The following is a 20487-nucleotide window of genomic DNA, read 5'->3' on the forward strand; positions in this document are numbered from 1 at the left end:
TGTTTGTAAAGAATTATTTATAAATTATCAAATGACATAAAATGGTATCGGAAAAGGTGCTTGGTGGAATGATGAAGGGAAGGAGGTTATGGATGCACAAAAACATTCAAAAAGAACTCCAAACAAATGTGATGAGAGATTTTGCACAAAATGTTTGGAAAGCAAAGTAATCAAAGAGAACAAGTTACAGTTAAGATTAAAAGAGTTACTTTGATGGGAATAAAAAAGTATTTTGGAAAGAGGTGAAAAGAAACAAAGAGATTCTAGCAGGGTGGACAGAATCCAAAACAAAAACTAATGACATGATTTGGGATGAAACTAAAGTGAGAGAATGTTGAAAGTATTTCAGAGATATGTAAGGGAAAAATAATAATATATTCAAGAGTAAAATTAAAATGAACACCATAAATGTTGGTGTTCAAAAACCAGAAGGCTGAAAATGATGTTACTAATGCTATGACAATGTTGAAAAATGGAAGAAAGCAAGATATAGATGGTGTAAATTAAAATGATATAAAAAATATAGTTTACACACAGCATTCAGCTTGATTAATTTAGGGGATAAGACTGCATCTCTGGCTGGTATGCTATCATTGTTCCCTTATTCAAGGGGTAAAACAGTAAGAAAAAGTGGGGGGACGGGGGAGAACCCCATAAGGAAATTTCCTTTTGTCAACTGTGCCTGGGAAAGCATATGGCAAAATTCTGATCAAAGGGAATCAGAGGTGATAACAGCAAGCAAAATTTGGGAAGTGCACTGCAACTTTATGTCGGCCAAGGAATGCATTAATTTAAGCCCTTGTTCATTCTGTTTAACAGATGTCTGGGCGTCGATGGACTCGTACAGATGTGCTTGTCTGGCTCAATAAAAAATGTTCCCTAATCTAGACAGCACTAACAAGTCACTGTTCCCTTTGTCCAACATCTGCAAGATTAAAGGAGAATTGTGTGGGTGCTGGTCTAAGCAATATCCATGGAATTTAAGTATAGGTTAATATCTCTTGCCTCATCAGCATTGCTCTAGTTAAAATGCTATTTATCAAGCATGCCAGACATTCATCAGTATTTTATTATAATTTATTGCCACTCCTGAAAAACAGGAAGAGAAGATAGAACCAATGTAGAGAAAAGTAATTTGCAGTTGAGTTTTGGCCCTGAAGATCCTTTGGGTTCATATTGATGTATATGCTTTTGGTCATCTTAACCTTCTTTTACTGATTTTTGGATATTGTTTATTGGCTGTGCTATTTAGTTGTTTTTAATTATGTGAGCCACCCAGAATCACATAGGTGAAGTGAGTAGCTATCCAAATTGAAAAAATGAAAGAATATAATATAGCTGTGCTTTTGTTTTTCTCAATGGGGGCCAAACAACCCAGAAGAGAGACTTTTCAAAGCAGGCCAACATTAAGAGAGACAAAGAAAAGGTTCCTATTTTCACAGAATGGCTGGTTTTGTCCATGACCTTTCTCTGTTATCCTTCAGGAAGATAACAAGACTTAAAAATAATAATAATAATAACAGCCTGAATTTAATTAATCTGTTATGTTTCTGATATTTTTATCTACTGTTTTTACAATATTTATTTATTTATTTATTTATGGTTAATTATTGTATTTGTTATTAATTGTTGTTTGATTGCTAATTTTGGACTTTACTGTAGGCTATAATCCACTGTACAGAATTATCCCCCAAAGGATTACTAATCCTTGTATTTATTATTTATTATTATCGACACCAACCTCACTAAAAAAATTCAAATAAAGAAGGCTGTTCTACAAAACTAGCATTTTCAAGGAAGAAATATTTTCAAAAGTGTTATATTGCTTTCCTGGTGCACACAGGATTCCACTTTCCTTTTTTTTTTTTTCAAAATAAAAAGTAACTCAAATAATATCTGTGTTTTCATGAGCATGATTTCATGGCACAGTGGTTAGAATGTAGTATTGCAAGCTAACACTGCCTACTGTCAGGAGTTCGATCCTGACTGGCTCAAGATTGACTCAGCCTTCCATTTTTCCAAGGTCGGTAAAATGAGGACCCAGATTGTTGACCCTGCTGACTCTGATTCTGTAAACTGCTTAGAGAGGGCTGTAAACCATTATGAAGTGTTATATAAGTCTAAGTGCTATTGCTATTTCAGCCACTTTTATTCACAACTGTGAACTTTTTGTTCCTAGATCATATAATAGTGTTTGCTGCCCAGAAACATAACTAGTCAAGTCTTTTTTCCTTTTAGCAAATGTAGATTAAAAAAAAATTCAGAAATATGGAGATGCTATGCCATTATTAGATATTATTATCTATTATCTATTATTATTATTATCTATTATCTCTTATTATTTAGATATTTTGCCCTCAAATACCTATCCAACCTTGAACGGTATCCTAAAAAGTTTCCAATGGACAGATAGTAAGAAACAAATCAAGCAAAGGAAGAAGGATGTTGAAATTCTGTGCAATACAGATGTCAATATCTAAAGTACCTTAGATTTTCCCAATGTACGGGAAACTTTAGTGCTAGGAAATCAAGTTACATTAGTACTTTGATTGTTACCAAGTTACAGGAATGGATGGAATTTCTACTGAAATATGGCAAGCAGTAGAAGAAGAAGCTATCAAGGTTTTAACCAAACTATACCGCAAGGCTATGGAAATTATAAGCACCTTGAGTCCACCATTGAAATTGCTGAGGGACCAGCAATAGGGAAAGATCTAGTGGTGGTATTATACTGGTTCGGCCCAGTTCTATCGAGCCGGTAGAGGTGATGAGCATCAGAGACCGAACCAATTCTCTCTGCCACTGTTGGGCCCACCTGCCCGCCCAATTTCCCATATTCACCTTTATCCTCTGCTTATGAAGCGCAGCTGCTTTGCACGGCACAGCAAAGTGCCATGAGGTAGCTGCTGAAGCAACTGGGAGAGTGCAGGCTTGCAGGAGGTGAGTTGGAATGCCTTTGTACCTGCGCAAAGTATGTATTTGGCATGCATGCGCAGGCAAAGTGTGTGCACACGTGCAAAGCCACACCCACCAAACCAGTGGTAAAACATTTTGAATCCCACCACTGGAAAGATCATCATGGAGAAAATCTATCTCGGTCAGACCTGAACTCCAATTGCCCACAGGCCACATGCAGCCCTTTAGCTGTTTTTATGTGGCCTGAAGTAATGGCTTCAGTGGAGACAACCGCCCTATAAGTTGAGTCCTCCACAAAAGTCCCAGCTTCCCTTGTAACCCCGTGGGAAAATTAATTGCTCACCCCTGATCTTGATGATGGTTAGGAATAAACAACAACTTGACGGCATGTAATCAATCAGTTTATATCCATCTGATCCTAAAAGTGGCTTACAACAATAAGAAATACAAACTGTAAACAAAACAGCAATAACCCAAGTTGAAATCTGGATAAAAGCTAAAATATTAAAAGAGGCAAGGATTAAAAGCTTTTCTGTATGTCACAAAGTCAGCAGTGGGCGTTACTTCAGAAGGGCCTCTCCTATGAAACTGAGCAATTCGGTTCATGGTGAGAAAAGCTGCCCCACAGAAACTGTGCCTCCAAGCTGTTTATGGCATTGTGAGTATAGGCAACCACCTTGAATCGTGTCCAATAGTGAACAAGCAGTCTGTGTGAATATTTCAGTACAGGAATCTTATGATCCACGTACCATGCATCAGTCAGCGGCCCAACTGCTACAGTTTGTGCTAACTGCAATCTCCAGACATTTTCAAGGGTAACATTTTCAAGTCAGGACCTGCGCTGATCGCTGCTGCTGCTACTTTCGAAAAAGGACATGAATGGGTTACAATGGGTTAAAAGAAAGCCCTAGCTTGACCCACAAAAAGTCAAATGACTTTTTGTGGGTCAAGCTAGGGCTTTCTTTTCATAAAAGTTTTATAATAGCCTTCTTAAGACATACAGAACCTTGTCCTAGTCTTAAGGAGAAATTCATCTTGATTCTGAAGCCAGTTCCAGTTTGGCTGCTTTAATCAGCCAGCCAGAATAAGGGTCAAGAATTTGGTCAGTCCAAAAATGTGTTTGTAATATCAGACTGAGGTGAACATTCTTTTGTCCTAGTGATGTTTCTTCCTTTTGCTTCCAGCAGCTTGACAGAAAGAAGAAAAGTTTCTTATTATTGTATAAGCTACCGTGCAAATTCACCTCAAATCACCCAGAGAAGGACTCCATTACAAATGACATGTAAAGAATAGCAAGAGATCATACAATCATATGTATCAGATAAAGTCTGATCACAGCCAGTTTAGTCTAGAGAAGGGTGTCAAACTGGATTTCTTCAAGGGCCAGATCAGCATTGTAGTTCTCTGTGGGCTGGCTGGGGGATGGGGGTGGGGAGACAGGATGGACGCCTCCTGCAGCACTCTGCCAGTCAAAAGCAGGCTGGATAGAGGCACTGTGCACCCCTCCGCAGCCTGTTTTTGGCCTCCCTGGCCTCCAGTAGCACTCTGCCGGCTGAAAACGGACCACGTAGCAGCTCCACAAGGCCTCTGCATTGCCCATTTTCAGCCAGCAGAGTGCTGAAGAAAGCCATGGATGCTGAATATGGGCCATGGGTGTGTGTGTGCGCATGCGGCCACTCCATGGCCCATTTTGGCCAGCAGAAACACCATGGGCTGGTCTTTTGAAATTTTCAGGCCACCCCGCAGGCCAGATTTAAGCAACCTGGGGGCTGAATCCGGCCCATGGGCCTTGAATTTGACACCCCTGGCCTAGAGGTTAAGGCACCAGGCTATAAAGCAGGAGACTGTGTGTTCTAGCCCTGCCTATCTATGAAAGCCAGTGGGGTGATTTGGGGCCAGTTACGCTCCTCTAATCCAGCCCACCTCATAGGGCTGTTGTTGTGAGGAAAATGTGTTTGGATATGATTGCCACCCTGAATTATTTGAAAAAATAATAAAGGTGGCATACAAATTCAATAAACCAATAAAATACAGAACTGGAATGGATGTGAGAGGTAGTGATCAGAATCCTTGTTTTGGACAGTGAGAGACAAAATGATAACTTCCCTCATTCCATCCTGCTCCAAAAATAGTGTTGGTGGAGCCTATTTTCTCCACCATCCCTGAGACAATGAGGGTGGCTTGAGGAGAGAAAATCTAATCTGTGTAAATGAGGACAAGTGTCTGCCTTGTCCTGGCAATTTCCAACAGAAATAGCTGCTTCATATATTTTAGGATAGGAGATGGCTGGCTCTGCTGAAACAGATTTCTGCCTAACATTTCCTTGAGAAACTGTCTCTGGTCCCAGCAAGGCACCCATCTCTTTCTATAAAGTTGTACTATTTCTGATGTTTTATCTGAAAATCACATCCTGAGCATCCCATTCCCTGCAATGATGCTGAAGGTGATGAGGAAAACATGTGGCATTTTAATATGTTTGAAATGAGTCCAAAATGTGATTGTGAGTCAAAAATGTGACCATTAACACAAAGACATGGGGTGGTGATATAGAGAATTAGACACTTATTCCCATTAGAAAACCATCATCCTTCATTTAAATAAGATGTCATTATGATATACTGTATGCATATGTTGTTTAGCTCAATATGTCTGTTAATGGCTAATTTGGCTTCCAGGAATTATCTAGCATTTTTGGAGTGGACTTGGGCTATTGGTCAATTGTGTTTGTGCAATGTGTGTGTGAAAATTCTCTCAAAACAATGGAAAGTTTTTGGGAACTTCCTTAGTTTTTTAGAAATCACCCTGACCAGTAAAAAATTTAAATGTTTTTGCAGGCACACTACTACTGTAGGTAGAAAATGAAAAGAAAATCCTCATCATGCTCATTGGAACAGTCAAAGCAGCAGATTTTCTTTATTTGATTTTATCTTTTCATATACTTTCAAAGAGCCATGGTGACCCAGTGGTTAGAATGCTCTACTGCAAGCTACTTCTGCTGACTGCCAGCTGCCAGTGATCAGTAAAATGAGGACTCGGATTGTTGGTGGCAATATGCTGACTCTGTAAAGCACTTAGAGAGGGCTGTAAAGCACTGTGAAGTGGTATATAAGTTTAAGTGCTATTACTATTGCTAATTTTAGTGGGAAAGAACAAATTCCCTGTGATGTCACAAATGCTCTGTGGGTAAACAGATTTCATTAACAGATTTGAGTATCCTTAAGAATCAATAGTGTGTATGTAAAACAGAAGTGTGCATTAGTGTATAACTGGCCCATCATATAACTGAGTTGCTTGCACAGTAATACAATCTTGAATACAATATTAGCACTAGTAGTTTCTAAACATGCTGAATAATGAAATCTTTAGGTGACCACAAACTGTCAGGGACAATCCCACAATCCTTTATACTGATCAATTTATTGGGCACAACTAGCAGAAAGGAAAAAATATGTCAGCCCCCTCATCTGGATACATTTCTAATAGTGTTCTCCCCACCTGCTTCCTTTGTGACCATCCTTCTCCCATCTCTGAATCATAGTCTCTGCCATCCATCCAGGGCTCATGTTAATAGTAGATAGTAGAATAGTAGAATTCTTTATTGGTCAAGTGTGATTGTACACCCAAAGAATTTATCGTCGGTGCATAAGCTCTCAGTGTACATAAAAATATATTCATCAAGAATCATAATATACAACATTAAGTAATAGTCATAGGATACTAAATAAGGAATCAAAATCATAATAGGAAACTAAATAAAACAATATAAATCATAAAGATAGAAGGAACAAGGTTATTATAGTCATAAATAGAAGGAGATAGGTAATAGGAAGGATGAGAAGAATAATAGTAATAGCAAATTGACAGGGTTGTGGGAATTAGTTGTTTAGCAGAGTGATGGCATGCGGGGAAAAACTGTCCTTGTGTTTAGTTGTTCTGGTGTACAATGCTCCATAATGTCATTTTGAGGGTAGATGTTGATTCTCTTCTTCATACAGCAACACCGAGAGAGAGAAAAAGCATGATCATGAGATATACAGTATGTTAACCCAGCATTATTCTCATTCTAACTTGGTACAAGTAAAACAGTTTTTCACCAGCCTCATCTTTATCTTTTGTTAATTGTACTTTGGAGGATCTTTAACCTTTAATTGGAAGAAACAGCATCATAGATAAATGTTAGGAATGTGCTCATTAGTATAAATGTTGGACGTGAATGTCTGTTGAATTCTAAGCAGGGTAATTAGACATTTCTATTTGGCTGCCTGCAGAGCTTTGTTGAAAGAAAAATACTAATTGTAGAACTGGGAGACCTATCAGTAATTCCTCATTAGAATGTCTGTGTTCGCAGATGATTTGAATTAACTAATGTGCCATGCATACCCTTATGCAATAATTAATAATTATTTTCCATACAAAAATAACCTGTGTAACCCTTGTGTCTATGGAGATTCTCAGTCATCCAGGTCATGGTTGTGTAACCTTTTTTCCCCCAATTGTTGCCCTGTCAGCCACCTCTATAAAGAGAACTTAGTAGAAAATGTTTATTTCTATAAATATCAACAAAAGCAAACAGCCAACCTGACCATCATTCTAGTTTGGACAGTTAAAACAAGTAAGGAATCAATGAACAATGAATAACCAAAAGAAAATCAATCAATCTATCTATCTATCTATCTATCTATCTATCTATCTATCTATCTATCTATCTATCTATCTATCTATCATCTATTCATCCTGGCATCCATCATGGCATACTTATGGACTGCATATTTTATTAGTTTTTTAGTAGGTTTTCCTCAATTATCACTGAGGTATTTCATCACCTTATATTTGAAAATAAAATCTAAACCATCAGAGGATCCTTAGGACAACTATGTCAACCACCTGAATTGCACAAATCAACCAGAGCACCAACATAATTCATAATTTTAAGGAAGGAAAAAAGCCAGTGTTATCCTTCAGGATTCATCAGCATTATTAGAGCAAACTAATTTAATAGATTCACCATTCTTGCAAGATCATCCCAAATGTGCAGGTACGTTCATCCTAATGAGCAAAAAAAAAATCATTTCCTTGTTTCTTTGTTGGTCCACATAATCATTTATCATGATCACTCACATTAATTCACCCCATCTAAATCACGTTAGGATTCCATGGCAAGCAAGAAATCCAAAGCTGTGCAAAGTCAAGCTGTCCTAATATGATTGATGTAATACAGCAAGCAATCAGTGTAAGAAGCTACCACTGTCTAACAACTTCTATATAGTTTACCTGAGAATATAGTTGAGCAATAGAATGGTTTACAACCAGAGGTACACACTCAAATCTCAGGAGCTAGTGAAGAGAGCGCATTTCTATATAGGAGTGGGCACACTTACTAGTTCATATACAAGTCAAGCAATAGCTTTGAGGCTATTTGTAGTTGGATAATTGCTATTTTTTTCACACAATTTTTAACTTATAATATGTTCCTTATTTTAATATGCATATTAAAAACAAGCTACGCAGCCAATAAGCATGCTGGCACAAAGAAACACTACAGAGAAACAAGATACTCCTAATGAACAATACTTAAATGTATTACGAATCTGCCCAAAAAAGTTATTGCTGCCCCAAAGACCATATAGTCTTTCCTGTGCTTGTCCCAAAACAGAAACACAACTTGCAGCAAGCAGAATAGTCTCTCTTATAGTCACTAAAGGTGTACAGTACTGTTTCTGAGAAGTGATGAATTCCTAAGCTGCATTTCCAATGCATTATTTTCTAAGGAATCCCTAGAGAATTAATTTTGTTATGATTTGAAGATTCTCTTTTAGGTTTTGCTTTGAACTTTTTCTTTTGTCGTATAAAGTTATTTTAAAGTTTCTCTTTGATGTTTTTTCTGTTTACGACTTTTCCATTTTTTCTTTTTGATTCTTTAAAAATTGTCTCACTTAAATTCTTTTTTCTCTTAAAAATATGAGGATTGCAGTTTTTTATGTGCAGTGTTTCACTTATATCATCTTTATTGTTTCCTGGATTCTAAAAGGCTTTAGATGTCCTTCCAGGAGGATCTGGAGACTTGTTAAATTCAATAATTTAAAAACTGAATTTTGTTTGAGTTGTGTTTGTTCTTTTGCAAGAAACTTTCTGCCAGAAATACAAATTTTATCTAGAAAATGTTAAATAATATATTCATGGAACTATATAATCTGTTGTATCATAATTATGGCTACCAAATCTTCAAACTCAAACAAGAAGGAAACAAAATATTTTAATATTGTTATTAAACATGTTAATAATCACTTCTATTATGATTAAAAACAAGTCATGTAAGAGTGTGCTAAATGTATCATTACTAAATGATCCAATTTTATAAGAGATTAAACAAGATTTTGGGGGTATATATAGATAATTGGAATACTCATCGCTAATGATCTAAGTGCTAGCGCCCATTGTAACTACATAGCCAAAAAAGCGTTAAGAGTTGTTAACCTAATCTTACATAGCTTTTTCTCTGGTAATATTACACTAATAACTAGAGCATATAAAACATTTGCTAGACAAATACTCGAATACAGCTCATCGGTCTGGAACCCACATTACGTATCTGATATTAAAACAGTTGAGAAAGTCCAGAAATATTTCACAAGAAGAGTTCTCCACTCCTCTACTCGTTGCAGAATACCTTATGCCACCAGACTTGAAATAATAGACCTAGAAAACCTAGAACTATGCCGCCTTCGGTCTGATCTAAGTATAGTATATAAAATCATACATTGCAATGTCCTACCTGACAATGAATACTTCAGCTTCAACCATAACAACACAAGAGCAAACAATAAATACAAACTCAAGGTTAATTGCACCAAACTTGGTTGCAGGAAATACAACTTCAGCAACAGAGTGGTCGATGTCTAGAATACTCTACCGGACTCTGTGCTTTCTTCCTTAAACCCCCCAAACTTTAACCTTAGACTTTCTACTATTGACCTCACCCCTTTCCTAAGAGGTCTGTAGGGGGCATGCATAAGCACACCAATGTGCCTACCATCCCTGTCCTATTGTTTCTTTTATTTTTTTATATGTATCCATGTATTCATAACTATGTTTTTACTTATATGTATTATCTTGTAAGCAATTGACAACCCAAATAAAATAAAAATAAATAAATTCCTTGAATTACAATGACATTTGAGCCCAACATTTATGTTGTCAAGTGAAAAATTTGTTAAGTTAATTTTTCCCCATTTTTGACATTTCTTGCCTCAGTTATTAAATGAATTGCTGTAGGATAAGTTAGTAACCCAGTAGTTAAAGTGAACCTGGCTTCCCCATTGACTTTGCTTGTCAGAAGGTAGCAGAAGGTTGTTGTATCTTGGGATACAACAATGGTCATAAATATTGAGTCACCATGTGCAAATAGGTGACAGTATAAATTTACATACATACATACATACATACATACATACATACATACATACATACCATGTTTCTCATATAATAAAGACGAGTCTTTTTTTTTTTGAGCCCCCAAAAATGGCTAGGCCATCTTTTTGGGGGTGACTTAATTCCCTGCTCTTGCATCTTTGGGCAGGCGGGCAGGCGGCGACGGCTTGGATGTTGACCTCGGCATTGGTGGGGCACTTTGTATCGGGGTCAACGCAGGCAGCACCATATCCAGGTGTGCAACAAAAGTACTTCCTAACAGCAAGGCCTTCACTATTCCCTCCCATTTCACATGTTTTAATATAGGCCTTAATTTGAGGGGAGGGGCTTAATTTCATTTCATGCCTATAAAACATGCTGGGACTCCCTATTGGGGGAGGCCGTATTGTTGGAGAAACGGGGCACATATATACATACATACATGCAAATAAATAAATAAATACATATGAACCAGTTGCCAAGCATCTGAATTTTGATCACATGATCAGGGGAATGCTGGAAAAGTTGTACCTGTGAAAAACAGTCATAAGTCACTTTTTTCATTGCCATTGTAACTTTGAACAGTCGCTAAATGAACTATTTTAAGTCAAAGACTACCTATATACTCTTCATAGTCTTATTTCACACATATTCAAATCCAAAAGCTCCCAGTTATATGGGATTCTTTAAAAGCATATTATCTGCATGTGAAAAATAAAGATTTAAAACATTTGGAAGATACCTTTAAGGAGCTTTTGAGTACCTATGGAAAATAATATCCATCAGAATTACTGAAAACTCTAGAATAGAATAGAATAGAATAGAATAGAATAATAGAATAGAATACTTTTATTGGCCAAGTGTGATTGGAGAATAGAATAGAATAGAATAGAATACTTTTATTGGCCATGTGATTGGACACACAAGGAATTTGTCTTGGTGCAAATTCTCTCAGTATACATAAAGAAAAGATACATTAAGAATCAAGAATCATAAGGTACAACACTTAATGATAGTCATAGGGTACAATCAACAATCAAATCATACTAGGAAACAGTCAAAATAAATCGTAAGGATACAAGCGACAAAGGAATGGAGATTTTACAGTATCCTTCCCCTGCCACGCCCACAAAGCCACACCATGGCCACCAAGCCACGCCCACAGAACTGGTAGTAAAAAAACCTGAATCTCACCACTGCCAGATGCAGTTTTCAGCAAGTTCTAACCAGTTCTGGAGAACCGGTAGCGGAAATTGAACCAGCAAATACCACCTCTGACTGGAGATTTTACAGTATCTTTCCCTTGCCATGCTCACCAAGCCACGCCTACAGAATCAGTAATTTAAAAAAAAGGTATCCCACTACTGCTTTGAACATCCAGTTGATGGGAGCATACCTTAAATCTTAAACAGGATTCAGGGAGCCTGATATTAGCCTGACTTTCTGTAGTCAGTCAGTACATGGTAATGCCTGGAAGTTAAGATGAGGGCAGTGCTGTCAAGATCAGCATTGTCTTCCCATTTTCCGAAATTCCACAAAAAGATGCATTGCTGAAAATAAATTTGTCTCCCTCTTAGCTGAGACATACTTTTAACTACCTGCCACCCATTCTTTAGTTTTCGTAGTATGTGTCAGTAGCTAGTAGATGCATTGTAGAAATAGAGGTTATTATAAATCCTTCCACTACCATACTTAAGTATTTAAACCATTCAATCACCTTCCTGTTACTATCTGTGGTGTGTCTCCATTCTTTCAAGAGGCCTACAACAATTGCCAAGACATAAACATACAGTCTCACTTTTCCTTCCTGTTTAGAGCAAGGCAATCATTTGGAGCGAGGTCAGAGTTGTTTATTGTCTGACCTCCTTCAGGAACAAAAAAAAAATGCCTCTAATGTAATATTTTCAAGTACTGCATTACCTTGAACGCAGCAAGGAGAGACTAAAAGTAAATTAAAATTAATTCTTTCAGATCCTTGTTCTTTGTGAGAGTCTCATTTACAGTGAAATAGCTTACACGGGTTATAGATGTAGGAAAATAATGAAGGGATTCATAAAATATCTAGACAGTTTACTAGATAGTTATGAGATTAAAAAAAATAGAATTTCTTCACATTCACAATACTTCTAGGTAAAAGGTACCTGAAACTAAAAAAAAATTATTTTCCACTGTAAGCAATTAACAGAACTGTAAGCCATTATCAACACTTCAGGGTCCCTGAATTTGCAATGTTCCTGCTACGCAGCAGATAGGTCATATCTGAGTTGGCACTGTTGTTCAGTCTGGAAGCAACCTTACAGATCTTAATGCCAGTGTTTGTCAGCAACCAATATTTTATCCAGAGAACATGAAATACTTTCATAACACAACAGGATGCAAAAGATGAGGTAAAGTACCATAATATTGGCATACCTCTTGCTAGGTACCCTTATATTTACATAATGTATAGATCAAATCTCTATTTATTGCCCTACAAAATTGCCCCACATAATTTTAAAAGATGAATCCACTTTGAAATTTAAATAAAATCAAACATAACCAACAAATAGTATGGATGTGAAAGACGAAGCAAATGTGCAGGTGAAATTACCCAAAGATAGCACCCCAAACAGATGAAAGGTAAAATGTCCTTCAAGCCATGCTTGCTACTGTTACCATATCCAGCTCTGTAACCCACCAGAGCTCCCACTTCTGATACGAAGACCCCTGCTTGTACTACTGCAATTTGGTGTTGAAATTCAGTGGTGTTCATCGCCAACCTGCCATTGAAGAGCATCCATCTTTTCATTAGTGCTCCTTAATCAAGAGCCATGGTGTCACAGTGGTTAGAATGCAGTATTGCAGGCTATTTCTGCTGACTGCCAGCTGCCTGCAATTTGGCAGTTCGAATCTCACCAGGCTCAAGGTCAGGGGTGGGATTCAAATTTCTTAACAACCAGATCTGTGGGCTTGGCCTAATTTGTGGGTGTGGCTTACTGGCCACGTGACTGGCTGGGCATGGCTTGCTGGCTGGGAGTGGCTTGCTGGTCATGTGACTGGGTGGGTCAAAATAGAAATTCACTTTAACAATGCTCTTGGTGTGGAGTTGGACTAGATGACTTCTGAGGTCCCTTCCAGCCCTGGATTGCTGTACTGTTTCAAAGCATCCTCTGAAGCTGCATCTAGTGCCAGAGTTTGTGGTCCTTCCTTCCTCTCCTTTTTCTTTCCCTCCCTCCCTCCCTCCATCTATCCATCCGTCCATCCATCCATCTCATTCACATTCCTTTCCCTTCCCTTTCTCCCTTCCCTCCCTTTCTTTCTTTCTCCCATCCCTCCCTCTTTCTTTTTCTTCCTTTTTAGAGAAAGAAAGAAAGAAAGAAAGAAAGAAAGAAAGAAAGAAAGAAAGAAAGAAAGAAAGAAAGAAAGAAAGAAAGCATCTCTATGGTATTCATGGTATATTTTCAGCTGGAACCTCTTTCTACTTAAACCAGGGGTCCCCAAACTTGGCAACTTTAAGACTTGTGGACTTCAATTCCCAGAATTCTCCAGTCAGCAATGCTATATATAAGTGCTATTGCTATTAAATGTACAGTACTTAAAGGGTTGCGGAGGCAAAGTTTATTTTTCTCTGTGACCTTGCCTTTAGACCAAGGCAAACATGTCTGCTTTCTCATCAGTGAAGAAAATTTTAAACTGAATCTTCTGGTAAGGGCACAACCCTTGCGAAAACCAGGGACTGAAGATTGTCAAACACAATCACAGTATTCCATAGTACCTTCAATAAAGATCCAGGGTTTTGTCTTTTCTTTTCTCAAAAGCCATTAAATGAAATACTAGCCATCGGAGCACAGGTCATCTAACCTAAAGCAGCTAGCTGCTCCCAATCTTACAACAAAGGGACCAGGAAGGCATGCCTGGCATGCTAAGATAAAAAACAAACGTTTGGTTTGTGGTATCAAGGTTAACGTTTAACCGTGCAGCTCACCCCTGCACTTCACAACCCTCACAATTAACTTGCCGTTTGCAGATTGGAATCAAGGTCTTTCCATAGAACAGAAAGCAGGAAGCAGCCACTCCCCTGAAAGGGTGCTGCAAACAGGTTTAATCAGTGGTGGGATTCAATTTTTTTTACTACCGATTCTGTGGGCATGGCTTGGTGGGCGTGGCATGGCATGGTGGGTGTAGCAGGGGAAGGATACTGTAAAATCTCCATTCCCTCCCCACTCCACTAACCTGCTTTCCAGCTCCATTCTCCTGTGCAGCGCACCCAAAGAAGACCCAGCCGATCAGCTGGGACTCGGGGCCAGTCAGAGGTGGTATTTGCCAGTTCTCCGTACTATTCAAAATTTCCATTACTGGTTGTCCAGAACTGGTCAGAACCTGCTGAATACCACCTCTGGTTTTTAATAAATGAAGCCTTGAAAAGCCCTTTTTTCAAGAGATGCTTTGCTGTCAACTTTCCTTTGCAGACAGAGAATGCCCTGTTCAGTTTTAGTCCCGATTATAGGAAGAAAATAAATAAATAAAATAAACATACATCTGACACATACATCTCCAAAAAAAGAGAGAGAGCGCTCTAGCACATAGCTAAAATATTAGATCATGTCACCACACAGCCACCTTCTGTTTTATTTGCTGCACTTTAAATATGCATGACTCTGTTCAAATATTCAGCTTCATTGAAAAGAGAGGAGGAAAGAGACAGTTTCTTTTAAGACAAAACAAACATTTGTTTTAAGTTCCCTAATCATTGTTATTTCTCTGTTCTTAAAAAAAAAAAGCAGGGTAACTATGAAATTAAATGCTGCAGCAATACGTTGCAGTTTAGAGACACATCCTGCTTCCCTCTCTTACAACACTTCTCTCCATTCTAGCTTCATTCATCGTTTTCTCCTCCCTCCCTGCCTCCCTTCAATCAGTGTCCTATGGCTACCAAATTCACTTTTTAGGCTGTTCTAGGAAAGGTGTATACGTAGCTTTTAAATTAAAAGGACAAAGCAAGGTCTTTTTATACAAATATTGAGCAGCACTGACAATGTTACCTGGTTTGGGTAATGAAACATCTGTAAGAAAACAACCAAGCTCAGAGAACACCAAGGGGCTCCCTTATTTCCTTGGTGCCTATAAATATTCTCTTGTACACACAGGGGTGGGCTGCTGGGGGTTTGCAGGGGTTTGGGAGAACTCCTAACTAAGATTCTGCACAGTCTGGAGAATCCCACTCCTGGCTGGCCCCACCCACTCTACCCCAACCCTCCCAGGAGTCCCCACACGGCCCGTTTTGGGTGCAGGGCATGTGCAGAAGCTTGAGGGCGGAAAATGGTCCTCCCAGAAGTTTGGGAAGGTTGAAAATGGGCCCATTTCTGGCTTCCAGAGAGCCTCCGGAGTCCGTGGAAGCCATTTTTGCCCTCCCAGAGGCTTGAGGAAAGCCTCCTGAGCCTGGGGAGGGCAAAAAGCCCGCCCCCACTGTGATGCAGGAGGCCATGCTCCAACTAGGCCATGCCCACCATGGCCACACCCACCCAGCAACTAGGCAGAGAACCCCTTGCTAAAATTTTTGAAGCCCACCCCGGGGTACACAGATATTAATCCATTTAGACACCATACCCAATAGGATTTGGAATTTTAATAAGAAACAACCAATGGAAACATAGGCCATTCCAATGTGTTTCTAGAAGTAAGTTGTTTTTGTTGTTTTAAATTTGCTTTTAATTTTTCCGTTATTGCTTCATTGTCATGCTTCTAGCTACATTTCTGTTGATTGCTTCCAATGTGGGAACACATGCAATTAGATCTTATATACCAATGGCTTTCTTGTTACTCTCATTTACTCTCTTTAGTGAAAAAAATATGTTTCTCCTTTTTGAATTCTCTCCTTCATTTTTCTCGCTAATGATCACAATAAGTTTAGTCCTACAACTATGACAATAGCCCTACATTTATTTTAAAAAATGCTCTTCCTTTTTTAAAAAACAAAGAAACAAAAAAGCCCTGTTATTAGCTATTCATTTTCTCATTTTTCTTAACATTCCTGGACTGTTTTTAATTTTAAATGCAGCTGAACAGCAATATTTAAACACTATTTGGAACTTTGGAATCTTGATCGCTCCATTAGAGAAATAAATAATGTATTTCTCTTAATAGCTGTGAATTTGGAAGGCTTCAGTCAGCTGCCTCCCTTGAATTCCATTTGCCATTTTCTTCTAAAGAGTTCATAAATGGTACATCTCATTAATTGCCTTATTGCCACCTTTCTTAACGCTACCTTAGTTATAGTTACATGTAACAACTTCAATTGCAATATTTTAATCTATTTTAAAATGCAATGTATCATCTTATGCCATATTTTTACCATTTCCCCTATGCTTTCCCATATTTATCTTTGACTCAATTCAAAACAGAATACATTACTTGTTTCTTGTTTGATTCTGGCTTGGTAGTCAATCTGCATACAGGCTCACTGGAGCAAATTAAACTGCAAAGAGAAAACAGCCATCTTGTTGCCCCCCAGAAGAATTTTACCCACATCACTTTTAATTTCACATGCTCCAACTTTACTTTTAGAAAAATCACTCTAAGCACTCAAGAATTGTCACGATTAAAGGGGCGGGGGGAATGTAGCATTATACTGGAAAGTAATTTTAAATTCATGTTAGATTAGTATCCTGAGGGAATTAAACAGAATTCTTTTATATTACATATTTTATGTAGTAAATTCTACTGACTTTGGATTGCAGCATTATTTTATTGTAGCTTCCTTTTTATTTTTCTGCTTCCAGATATACAGGTAATATTATAAAAATTAACAATATTATTAGATTATAAGCATTGTGACTTAGTTTCTCCTGTTGGTCATATCCAGTGTCTGGATTAAGTGCCACTTTACTAACTATAACCAAACTGACAACCTATAAGATTATTGCATGATTTGTGGAGGGAAAAAAGAATGAAAATAATTGCAAGCTATACACTGAAAATGGACCAAATGGACCAACTTTTGACATAAACCCATCACGTTCTTGAGAAACATCAAAGCTGTAGACATAAAAGGCAAAGCAATAGATTGTAGGCAGTGGTGGGATTCACACTTTTTTACTACCGGTTCTGTGGGCGTGGCTTGGTGGCCGTGGCAGGTCAAATTCTATATAATTTCAGAGGTTACTTCCAAAATCCCTGATTTAAAATTATGCCTTTTTTTTCTGAATGAAACATTGTTTGTTGCAGGCCATGGAACCAATCAGATTTCTATCTGATCATTGGAAACTTCAAAATGACTCACCAACTTATATTTTCCTCCTTGGTTGCAGAATGATTACAGGATGTAGGGCTGAATTACTGTTCAGTCTACCTTCAAATGCATCCTTAATTTGATTAAACCAGACAGACATCAAAACAACAATAACCAGTATCCCTGGTATCTTCTTTCTACTATGCCAAGCTTGCATTCCCATTATTATAAAAAGAAAGACAAATAACCTGAAACTTAGATTATTACCATTTGACCACCTGCAATCTTAATATACCATTATGGAACTATCTTTGAAGATTATCCTAATTTTTGGTTATCTACTGTTTTATTTCGGAAATTGAAATGCTTGCCTTTAAGTGGGCCTAAAAATAATTTAATGAAATGTGCTTAGTAGTGTTTTTGAAAAGTTATTTGCCAATATTTGTATAACTATTGCTCAAACCTTGTAAAATCTGCTGCATTTGATTAGAGGCAACATTCAATGACAGCTATTCATTTAGATTTCTGCTGTAACTTTTTATGCCATAATTCCCTTTTAGAGTTTTCTGAAACCTATCAATCTCTTTTTTAGGAAAACCTGTGTTTAAATGAATAAAATACAATACATATACTTTATACATTATAAAGGAATCCAGATATGCTCAAAAACAGTTATCATGACATTAAAAAAGGTTGTAATCCAAATGGATGCCTCTTTATGTAGCCATTAAATCAATAATAAGACAGTTAGCTTTTTAAGGCTAATTTTAGATAGATTTATTAACTTGGCAAACATTTTTGGTCTACAGGCCATAAATTACTTTGGACATTATTGACTGAAAAGCTACACTTCTATTAGAGGTTAATGAAAATAAAGCTGTAATTTTTCCCCTGGTTAAGTTCACAGACCCCATAAATCTAACTACAAGACTCATGGATCCATGGAACACAGGTCAAGAACCCGTGATTTAAGTGCTGTTCCAAGACTTTCTTCAAAACATAATATATGCACGCTTGAAATATGATCTGCAATCTGAAATAGATTTGTGCTTGCTGTGTAACCTGCTCCCTTAAAATTCTAAAATGCAGAATTCCTTTTGAATAAACAGGAATACCTCTAAAGAAGTATTCTACCAGTAGGATCTGTAAGAGAAAAATATGAACCGAAGTTTAATTCATTCTTTGTTGTGTATATACTGTATGACTATAAATACAAAGTGGATTAAACAAATATGGTCGGGTCCTCCTGGACTCATGACTCCTGCTTGAAGAACAGATGGCAGATATGATTAGGAGGGCCTTTCACCGTTTTGTGTTGGATATCAGTTGTACCTGTTCCTGGATCAGAAGACTGCTCAGCCACTCATTTTTGGTCACTTCCCAATTGGACCACTATAAAACACTCCATATGCACCTGCTCTTGAAGACTATCCAGAAGCTTCAGCTGGTGCACAATGCAGAGGCGCAGTTTATGTGCGCCCCTAGAATGGCACATATTACACCTTCACTTTGTAAAATGCTTTGATTACCAGTTTGTTCTGGATGCAATTCGAAGTGCTGGTTAGGTTAAGATTAGGGTTACTGTCCTTTATAGCAGGAGGCCAAGTTATTTGAGTGGGTTATTTCCCAATTGTATATGCTTGTACCATCAAATCTGGCAGAAGTATGATGCGGATCCCATTTGTGAAAAAGTTGTATCTGCTGTGGCATTCATACTGAGATGAGATGGATCCCATCTCCGCCAACCTTGGGGAAATCCCTTAAAACTTGGTTGTGTCAAGAAGCCTGGGCATCACAAGGAAATAGTAATTTGATTAGATTTGACCAGTAATTCCATAGCTGATCACCTGATGCTCTTAAGTCTTTTTTTTTTATAATCTTCACTTTTTGTAGTTTTTAATGTTTTTAAGAATTTTATAGTTTGTATGCCACCCAAAATCACATTGCAAGTTGTGCGGCCATATACATGTAACTTGTTTTTCTACAATTATATTCTCCCAATAAAAATCCCATAATATGAGGGTAGATATCATATATGGCAAAACAATTGCTTCCAAAATTCTTATTTTAGCCACTTGACTTTCTAATGCAATTTGCAGCCTTCTTAAATTGAATTGTATCCTATCTGTTACTCCTTTTATTTTCTTCTTTAATATTAAAGAAGAAAGAAGGAAAGATGTGTGACTAGAAGATACAGAATGATCACTGAATTATCTCAAAATTATAGTAAGCTGACATCACGGCATTCATAATTCGTAATGGCTTGCTTATATTTTTTCCTTTCTGGCACAATTTTAAATGCCGTAATTTCCACCTACCTAAAAAAAGAGACGGCAAAAGAAGTGCAGTAAGCCAACAGAAAGCAAAGTTTAATGCCATGACTGAAGGTAGTGCTACGTCCAAAGTATTCCAGCTATGCTTGGCTATTGGGATTTTAAAAATCACCTGCCACCTTTACATCAAGAGGCAGCTCAGAGATTCTGGAACTCAGAGCCACAGCTCTTCTTTTTGTACTGCTTGCTGACAATATCAGACAACGGATGGATGGCCCCAGGAATTTCATGTAGTTAAATAAATTTCTTGGGGGGGGGGGGGAGAAGACTGAACTCTTGACACTTGAGGGTTTGAGCTCTTCTCCTGAAGCAAAACTAAATGGAGGGGTCTTCCATAAAGGACAGTGCCTCCAACCAGCAACATTTTTAGACACTCCAACGTGATCCTAAATGTCATCAAGAGATCTCATAGGATGAGAAGTGGTAGCTACCTCCCTCCAAGTCCCATCATAGGTCATCCAGAAGAGTAATCAATGTGGGTCTATGCCCTGTTATGAAGTTCAATTGCATCTGTTTTATTCATCAACCTGTTCAGCTGCTTTCTTAATAATCTTTCTAAGAAATGAGGTTGGGGAGTAGACAAGGCTATATCCAGAGATGGCTTAAGGAGGGTGTACAATGCTG

General features: G+C 37.8%; 1 protein-coding gene across 2 annotated transcripts in view; it reads right to left on the reverse strand.

Annotated features, from left to right (window-relative positions):
- Positions 1 to 5799: 5799 nt before the first annotated feature.
- BCKDHB (branched chain keto acid dehydrogenase E1 subunit beta) overlaps positions 5800 to 20487 on the reverse strand; it is a 70038-nt gene continuing 55350 nt past the window's right edge. Inside the window, exon 11 of one of the 2 annotated variants that reach the window (XM_087914931.1) lies at positions 5800 to 6901. The gene's annotated coding sequence lies outside the window, so the exon portion shown is untranslated. The remainder of the gene's footprint in view (positions 6902 to 20487) is intronic. The other variant, XR_015739838.1, reaches the window with a different exon arrangement.

The sequence above is a fragment of the Pseudonaja textilis genome, chromosome 1 (assembly GCF_049901715.1).
Source record: "Pseudonaja textilis isolate UNSWEBS1 chromosome 1, rPseTex1.2, whole genome shotgun sequence".
NCBI classification, from domain to species: domain Eukaryota; kingdom Metazoa; phylum Chordata; class Lepidosauria; order Squamata; family Elapidae; genus Pseudonaja; species Pseudonaja textilis.